The sequence below is a fragment of the Podarcis tiliguerta genome (genome assembly GCF_965153285.1).
Source record: "Podarcis tiliguerta genome assembly, chromosome: 3".
NCBI lineage: Eukaryota > Metazoa > Chordata > Lepidosauria > Squamata > Lacertidae > Podarcis > Podarcis tiliguerta.
Genome location: NC_139536.1, coordinates 116068125 through 116077217, shown reverse-complemented (window position 1 = coordinate 116077217; position 9093 = coordinate 116068125).

Below are 9093 nucleotides of genomic sequence, written 5' to 3'. Positions count from 1 at the left end.
AGACACACATTGGACTCAGCTACATTAGTACAGAAAAAGTGTTTTAAATGTGTTATAACACTGTGACCCCAGATGACACTGTAGAATTCCATCTTTCGCCAACATGATTTACAACACGTTTTCCTGAAATGCTTTTTTGAGGTGTGTAGATCCAGCCATTATATAGCATACCCTCCAACTTCTTCTAGCCTAAATCTGGGGCACACACCCCACCCACTCAGGCCGACCTTCACCACTGCCACCCCCACACCACTTCCTTGCTCACCCCACACCCACTCAGGCCACTTCAGCACGCCATTGCTGCCCCCCCCCCGCTGCCTTAACTTGGCTGGTTGGGTTCTCTCTCCACCACCTCGGCTGCCACCACCGTGAGGGTTTTTTTGTATACTTATTCTTAGATCTTATTAGGACTTATGTGGGGAATATTTAATTTTGTTGTATATGTCTGAATGTGTTTTATTCTTTGCTTATGACAAATTTTGTTATATTTAAATTCAATTCAATTCAAAATCCTTTATTAGGCATAGCACACCGCACATTAACATACAAACATCATATATAGACTGTATAAAATACGGGCTCAGTGAACACAATTTATCCCAGTCCTAATCTTAACTCCAAAAAATAAATCAATGTACATTGATAGTATAATACAACACAGCAACAACACCTACCATTAAAAACCACTAAGTCTCTTTATCATGGGCCACTCTTTCCTCATGGACAGCACTCAAAAACTCAGCCACTACCAAAGTGACCTGATCATCGCTGTCCGCCAGCAGGTCCTGAACAGTTGGTTGTGTCAAAATCTGCCTATTAAATTTTAGGACCTCGAATAATTGTCCTCTGGCATAACTGCCAAAATCACAGGAAAAAAAATATATATGCTCTAGAGTATCGGGTTCCTGTTTTCTGCATTTGCAGAGACGCTCTGATTCTGGGATAGCTAAGTATCTTCCTCTCACTACCACCGAGGGAAACATGTTAAATCTGGCCAACATAAACAGCCTACACGATTCATGTTTCTTCAGATTTGTCATGTATCCCTTTTGGAAATCTCTACACAAAGGGAGATTTAAATGGATGGGAGAGCAGATGCTGTGCTTTGCAACCTCAAGCATGGTGAGAACACTTTTTTCTGTAAGAGTCTTCCTGATAGTTTCCCATGTATCTTTTGGATCAGAGATTTCAAATTCAGTTAGAGTGAGCCCTATCGAATCCAGTTTTCTCCTACAAATCAATGATAGATTGTAGATTGCACGATCACTTAAAAGATCGTAAAGTAGAGAATTTGGGGATAGGGCTCTATAATGGAGGAAGATCCAATATTTCAAGGTCCTCAGCCATGCTCTTACTGATAAAGGCAATATTCCCAGCTCACAACATATTGTTTCATATTTTACAGAGTTTGCAAGTCCTAATAATGACCTCAGAAGGGATGCGTGAAATTTATCCAACCTCTTGAGGTCACCTGAAATCCACACTGGTGTGCCGTATAGAAGTTGGGCACAGAGTTTCATGTCAATCACTTGCAATACAGCTGGAATAAATCTGTTTCCTACTGGAGAAAAAAAATAGGATTTAATATATTGGGCTGTCACTTTGGCCTTAGCTATTGCAGCACATATATGTGTATTCCAATTCATATTATTTTTGAATGTGATTCCCAGATAATTGAAGTGCTTAACTTCCTGTATTAGATGTCCATTAATTATACAGCCTTTTGGGTTCCCTCTCTTTCTGAATTGCATAATCTTTGTCTTTTCATAATTAATTTTGAGATTATTGAGAGAGCAGTAGTTTGAGAAGCTCTTAAATAATTTTTTTAAACCCAAAACAGAGAGTGAAATAATTACAGCATCATCTGCATAAAGTAATAAAAAGAGTGGGCTATTGTTTAAATAAGGAGTATGAGTCGTTGCGTTTTGAAGAAATAATGGTAGGTCAGATAAAAATAGATTAAATAGGGTAGGGGCCAAGATACAGCCTTGCCTAACTCCTCCACTATTCAGAATAGGACCTGCAAGTCTACCATCTTTTGATACTTTAACATATATTTGGTTATTAGAATGTAAACTTTGAATCAATGTAAGTAGATATGGGTCAATACCAAGGTGTTCTAGTTTAGTCCATAGTTTGTTGCGGTCGACCGAATCAAAGGCACTTTTTAAATCCACAAATGCTACGAAGAGTTTTCATTTATTTCTCATGACATATTTATCCACAAGATGGCTTAACACTAGACACTGGTCAAGAGTTGACGAGCCTGCCTTAAAACCAGCCTGCTCTTTACCAGGTAGACCTTTTGTCAGCATCCATTCTTCCAATTTAATAAGCAGAGATTTGGCATAGATTTTACTTATGCATGGTAACAAACTTATAGGCCTGTAATTCTCTTGGCAATTCCTATCACCTTTTTTAAAGATCGGTACCACTATTGAGTTGTTCCACGACTTAGGTACAAGGGCTGAGTGATAGATAGAATTAAAAAGCGGCACAAGTTTAGAGGCCCACCATTCTACATCTAATCTCAACAGGTCTATTGGAATGCCATCCATACCAGGTGATTTCCCTTGCTTAAACGAGAAAATTATTGTTATATTTATCTGATTATGTAAATTGCATTGAGCATGGCTTGAACGATGGAATAGTGACATATGCATAAATGATGATATGCCAATATGTGCCCACTTTTTGTCCTCTTCTGTCTTTTCTAAAACGATGTATAAGTGGCATTCAAGCTGTTGTTGAATCTAGTCCTATCCTTGAATGATTACTATGAGAGGTTTTCTGCCTGCAAGGAGGTGTAGTATCCCTGGAAAGCCTTTGCAAGGCCCCTGACCTACATGAATCGGGCCTCTTCCTTGCTTACCATCTTCAGCATGTTGCTTGCCGGTGGCTGCACTCCTCTTCGCAGGGCATTGTGCTTGTCAACAATCTGATTTCGCTCAGCTGGTCCAATTCCTACTGCATGTGCCTGAAGTAAGAGAACGAGTAATATTCCTCTTGTCTTTATCTACAGGATTATTTTTCATTATGCTAATATAGTTTTACCACTGTTTCTCTAAGAATCATGAAAAAGTGCTTTGTAGGCCCCATTTGCCTCTGTCAGGCTCCTCTGACGAAATGAAATCTGAGTTGTAAACTTTTGGGTAATGCAGTGTCACCAAACTCTCTTTGGCGTATTCTGGATCAGTGTTGCCCACTTGCGCCGGCAACCATAGGTGCCTGAGGCTGGGCACTGCCATCACGCCCTTCTGGTGTGTGTGCTCTATGTCATCATGCCCCCCCCCCGCATGCTGACGTCACTCATACACGTAATGCGGGCGTGGTGATGTGGCGCAGACACGCCAGGGGCATGATGACAGCATGCATGCGCAACCGAGCCTGGCTCCCTCATTTAAAATGTTGTGGGAGCCACGGCACCAGGGCCCTGGGCACCCGGCACCTATGCTTTGGATAAATCTACAGTTACTGAAATAAAAAAGAGACTTGCCATTACTTTTAGTGGAATTTAAAACCACAACATCCTTAAAGAATCGAGATTCAATCAAGTTTTTTGTTTTTTAAAAAAATACAGTTCCATTTGTTTGGACTTCCCCTTAAGTATGATATTTTTCAAGTTCATTGTGTTCCTGGATGAAGCAGTAAAACACATTTTGACTGATTAAAGAGAATATTTAGGTTGACCCAAACCAATCTTGGATTTGAAAACAACCCAACCAATTTTAGTAACACTTTCCCCCCTACTGATTTAAATGGGAGAGAGTTAGGCATGGATGCCTGTGTAGCTAAGCAACTTACTTTTGAAGCAGGTTGTTGTAACACCGCAGCAAAACTCAGCAACACAATGAGAATGATCATCTCTGAAAACAAAATAACAGCAGGGGTTTTACCTTACATTTGCTGTTTGTATATAGAATGTACTTATTGAGAAATGGCACCCCTCTCCTGAGTGCTGGTTTAGATTCCAAACTGCTCATGTGGCAGCAGTCAAGAAGTCGATTTCTGCTTCCCAGAACAGGGCTGGTCAGGTGGCAGATCAGGATCTGCTGGAAGATCTCTGGATAGTTTGCAGAAGATGGAAGAGGGTTTTGGACTCCCAGTTGTTTAACAGTGGCAATTCATTGCTGAAGATTTTTGCCCCAGAAATTTGATCAAAAAGTTGTATCCTCCTGAGATAACCTAAATTGCTTAACTCTGCTAATAAACTTCATATAGCCGACTATGGGATATAGCAGACTATGGTATAAAACTGGCACCCTCCCTCCCAAAATCTTACCTTCCTCCTCCTTGTTTCTAGTAAGACTGGAATAACCTTCTTTGTAGATTTGAGGAGGTTCTGGATGTCACTGGATGATGTTATGCTTATATACCTCTCCTGTTTCCTTCTCTGCAGAATGACTCAATGTCCAACAGTAAATCACACAGTTTTGACCAGGGAGAACTTTGGATTTCTCTTACGTTGTTTAAAAAAAGATTATTTCCTGAAATTTATTAACCATCTTCTATGCAACAACAAAGCATTTCTTATTAGTGAGTTCTTTCATGCCTGCCAACTTCTTATGAAGGATTGATATCTGGGCTTGTTCTTTATCCCATGGCATCATTTCATCACCCATAGAGCTAAGCACATTTACTTACAAGCAAGTCCCATTCCCCCCCAAAGCAGAAAGTGTTTGCAGCTGCAGCCTAAGACTCTAAACCAACTGCAAACCATCATGAATGGTTGAAGGCACTGAATCATTACAGATTGCAGTACGTGATCACAAGCTGTTTAGAAAACCCAATGTATCAACACCCCATTTCATTTGCATAGGTGTGTAGTTAAATCAGATCACTGATGTGCCTTCCTTTACTTTTCATTTAGAAGATCTGAGGATTTTAAATTTTGGATGTGTTAACATTCATAGATAAATGCTTTTAGGTAGCATTGCATAATAATGGCTACCCTTTCTTTTGATACAGACTTATGTGTTTCCTATAGCAGAAGAATTTCTCCCTTTGTTGTTGTTGTTTAGTCGTTTAGTCGTGTTCAACTCTTTGTGACCCCATGGACCATGGGCCAGGCACTCCTGTTGTCCACTGCCTCCCGCAGTTTTTTCAAACTCATGCCTGGTAGCTTCGAGAACACTATCCAACCATCTCATCCTCTCTCGTCCCCTTCTCCTTGTGCCCTCCATCTTTCCCAACATCAGGGTCTTTTCCAGGGAGTCTTCTCTTCTCATGAGGTGGCCAAAGTATTGGAGTCTCCCTGGTGAATTTCTCCCTGGTGCCTGGTAATTATATTGGAAGCAAAGCTCCCATTTGAGCCAATGGAAGCAGGTGTCAGTCGCCCAGTCTGGATGAGAACTGTCGCAAGGGAAGGGTTAAGTCCTCCTCCTGATAATAGTTGGGCTCTGCCTGCTATTGACTACTTAAACTATTTATGCCCTGCTGAAGTGATAGGAAATGTTCTGGTGTCCCTCATTTGCTGATCCTTGGCAGCTCGTATCTCTTTATGCAGTGATGCCACACAGCTGATCTTTCCAGAGGTGATGCTGATGATGGCAGACTAAGTGGCATTCCAGCATTCAGTGATTGCTTCTGTCCACTTAGCATCCTGACATAATTGCTGCACATACGTTCTGCTGCATGTGCTTCTGGAATCTGCTGAAGCAGAGTAGGGATTCATGGGAGCATGAGGATGTATCAAGAAAAGCAAAATACAGTGACTTATACTGTGTTACATGTCCTTTCTGGATTGTGGCAAGTCATAATGTTCAAAACTGAATGTTCTTATTCAAATGTTCTTCTAGAACAAGGGAAACCATGACTTTCTTTCTGCTGGATTTTTATTTTTTTTTAAAGCATTGAGCCAATAATATGTCGTAATACGTTATCATATCTCACATACAGTGGTGCCCCGCAAGACGAATGCCTCGCAAGACGGAAAACCCGCAAGACGAAAGGGTTTTCCGTCTGCAGAGGCGCTTCGCAAGACGAATTTCCCTATGGGCTTGCTTCGCAAGACGAAAAATGACGAAAAAAATTGAATTTTTTTTTTGCTCCAAAACCCCTTATTCTGAATCGCTAAGCTGCTAAAAGCATTTTAGCAGCAAAACCGCTAATCCCCCACCCCTAAAAAAGCCGTTTTTAGCCCTTAAAATGCCAATAGCGCAAATAGCACTACTCCATCAATGGGCTTGCTTCGCAAGACGAAAAAACCGCAAGACGAAAAGACTCCCGGAACGGATTCTTTTCGTCTTGCGAGGCACCACTGTATTATCTTAAGGAAGGCATAGGCAAACTCTGGTCCTCCAGATGTTTGGGACTACATTTCCCATCATCCCTAGCTAACAGAACCAGTGGTCAGGGATGATGCGAATTGTAGTCCCAAACATCTGGAGGGCCAGAGTTTGCCTATGCTTGTCTTAAGGTTTGGCCTCTCATTCTGGGTTTCTTACTCAAGATGCATTGGTGTGGGAAATGGGTAGAAAATGGGAGTAGGCTCAAATACTTCATCAGTGTGATGGAGTCATGGCTCTGGTTGGTGGTCTCATTGCCCATAGACCTTCTCTCCTTCCCTCCTTCAGAAGAATAACCCTGGCCACTGACAAGTGAGTGGGGAAATGGAGGTTATTGCAGAGGTGAAGTACAATTGTGGCCTTGTGTGCATATTATATCCCTGGATGGGTGAGTCTATGAACCAGCCCATTGTCCGTGACCTGGCCCATTGTGAATTGAGTCCACATAGTGGTGCATTGTGTTACTTTTGGTTATGACAGATATTAGCAATGAACTTTTCAGTGCAAATTAAGTTGTTCCCATAAATATGTTTCTAAGAAGGGCTCTTCCCAATGTTCTAGCATCTCAAAATCAGGGTTACTTAAGGTGATTTACACAAGCACTTTTTCCACCATGAATTGATTATTTAAATGCATCTTATAGCAGATATCCATACGTATCCCAGTCTTGTGAGTGGTCCAGCTTTCAATACATGTCTTATCTGAAAGATTTTAGAACAGCTGTATTTGTAAAGTCAAACCAAGATCTCTCCTTTTCTTAGTGGGATTTCAGCTTGGATGATTTTTTTCTAGCTTGCCCACCAGAGTGGCAACTCAGTTTGGATGGAGAGTAATATGTTATAGAATGATGCTAAGCCTCTCACTACCTCTGGGAACAAGGGGTCCTGAGATCAGCTTGGTAGACACACACCTGATTAAGAGTAAGTTTAGCTATTTCTGTTGAGCCCTTGATCACACGCTTGTGTTCCTGGCTGGAAAATGGATCTAATGACCTACAATGATATCTTCACTAAGAAGCTATGAAGTCTGCTTGTCTCAGATCAGCATACAATGGCCTGATCCTGTTAAGCTCCACCAAAGCCAATGGATGAAGTTACTCAATGGGTAAGTCTGGTTATGAGTTACATTTACCACAGAAGCAGCCATGCATACACCAGGTTCTGACTGCAAGGTGGGGGATTCAGCCCGAGGTCCACATATAACCTCCTGGGCAACTGTCTGAGGGCCACATGTCAGGGGTGACAACAACTTCCACTCCCCCCCCCCATTAGACAAGCAATAAAATATTTAAGTTAAATAAAATGAAAACAAAAGTATTGGGAAAAAACTTAACTGCAATGGAGAGAGAAGGTTCCAGAAGGAAACAGGACTATCACTGGTTAAGAAAGTGAAATATTTGGGGGTTAACATGACTTCTAAGAATGTCAACTTATTTAAAGATAACTATGAAAAATGCTGGTCTGAGGTGAAAAAAGACTTAGAAACATGGTCAAACTTGAAACTATCATTGCTAGGCCGAATTGCTGTTATAAAGATGAATGTACTGCCAAGGATGCTGTTTCTATTCCAAACATTGCAAATTGTGGATAAAATGGATTGTTTCAAGAAGTGGCAGAGAGATATCTCTAAATTCGTCTGGCAGGGCAAGAAGCCTCGAATAAAATTTAAGATATTAACAGATGCTAAAGAAAGAGGTATATTTGCCCTGCCAGACCTTAAACTTTATTATGAATCAGCCGCTTTTTGCTGGCTGAAAGAATGGATGCTTCTTGAAAACACCGACGTTCTGGACTTGGAAGGTTTTAATAATGTATTTGGCTGGCATGCATATCTTTGGTATGATAAGGCCAAGGTCCATAGGGCATTTAAGAACCATATTGTTAGGAAAGCACTGTTTAACGTTTGGAAAAGGTACAAAGATTTGTTAGAAAATAAAACCCCAAGATGGTTGTCACCAATGGAAGCGAAAGCATTGAAAAAACTCAATATGGAGGCCAAGTGGCCGAAATATTGTGAAATTTTGGAGCAAGAGGGAGACAGGCTAAAACTGCAGAGCTTTGAAAAATTAAAGAATAGAGTGAGAGACTGGCTCCACTATTATCAAATAATGGAGGCATATAAATTGGACAAAAAATTAGGCTTCCAGGTGGAAAAATCAAAGTTGGAAACACAATTGTTAGAACCCAAAGTTAAAAATTTTCAAGAATGTATAACTTGCTGTTGAAATGGAATACCCAAGATGAAATGGTGAAATCTGTTATGATTAAATGGGCACAGGATGTTGGACATAACATTATGATGGTTGACTGGGAACAGTTATGGAACACAGGTATGAAATTTACGGCATGTAATGCCTTAAAGGAGAATTTACTGAAAATGATGTATAGGTGGTACCTAACACCAGTCAAGCTTGCAAAAATCTACCACTTTTCTGACAATAAATGCTGGAAATGTAAAGAAGTGGAAGGGACTTTCTTTCACCTTTGGTGGACGTGCCCAAGGATTAAGACCTTCTGGGAAATGATATATAATGAAATGAAAAAGGTATTTAAATATACCTTTCTGAAGAAACCAGAGGCCTTTCTCCTGGGCATGGTCGGCCAATTGGTGTCAAAGAAAGATAGAACTTTTTTTATGTACGCCACAACAGCAGCAAGAATACTCATCGTAAAGTACTGGAAGATGCAAGAATTACCCACTTGGGAAGAATGGCAGATGAAACTGATGGACTATATGGAAATGGCGGAAATGACCGGCAGAATCCGAGACCAGGGAGAAGAGTCGATGGAAGAAGATTGGAAAAAAT